Below are 803 nucleotides of genomic sequence, written 5' to 3' on the forward strand. Positions count from 1 at the left end.
CGCAGGAGCGTTCGCCACGAAGTAATGAAACAGTCGTATAATTGCGGCCCTTTTAGCTGCCCATTGAAAATGTACATGGCTATGCATGGTACAAATTTCAACGTCATTTTTTTTCTCAGCTTCTGCACTTGTTTTTCAATTCCGTCTTCGGAAAACCCACTCAAATCGTTATAAATATCAATTTTTGGTGTGAGAGTAATTTTGGAGAGCAAAATAATATCTTGAAAAATTCCGTTCGTTCGAAGTCCACGAGTGCAAAAGAAATCAGAAGGGTTCCATTCTGCGTGACCTATAAAATCGAGTGTGTTAGGGTACCATCCAACATTCGCTGTCGACCTGGACGTGGCAAAAAACCCTAACACAGCCTGAAACTAGCCCGCAATTCACCCTGCATTCAGCCCGTGATTCAGCGTAGTACGAGAGGTGCATAGTACCCTGAAGAATATATACCTATTGAATTGGACATGGTCGGAAAGGAGCTCTGTTAATTTCGTTTGACCTCGGGGAGAAAGCAGAGACTTTTTTATTTAGTCATGTTTAAAATCCTTTTAGACCAGAAAGTAATAGCTATAATAATATCAGAGAATTTTCCGAAGACGAAAGTGCAAAACGGTGCAGAAGCCGTGACTTTGAAATTTGTACGCGTGTACATTTTCAATAGGCCGTTCAAGCTTTTAGCCTCCACATGCCATGTACGCGCATGCGCACATAAATTAGAATTTATTAGTGGAAGGGTCTATTGGATTCTCCAGACGACTTTCGTTTTCAGTTTGCTTGATATGAAGTAGGGCTTCAACTCGTGC

The sequence above is a fragment of the Acanthaster planci genome, linkage group LG02 (genome assembly GCF_054643075.1).
Source record: "Acanthaster planci isolate LZ-2023a linkage group LG02, COTS_SCS, whole genome shotgun sequence".
Classification (NCBI taxonomy): Eukaryota; Metazoa; Echinodermata; class Asteroidea; order Valvatida; family Acanthasteridae; genus Acanthaster; species Acanthaster planci.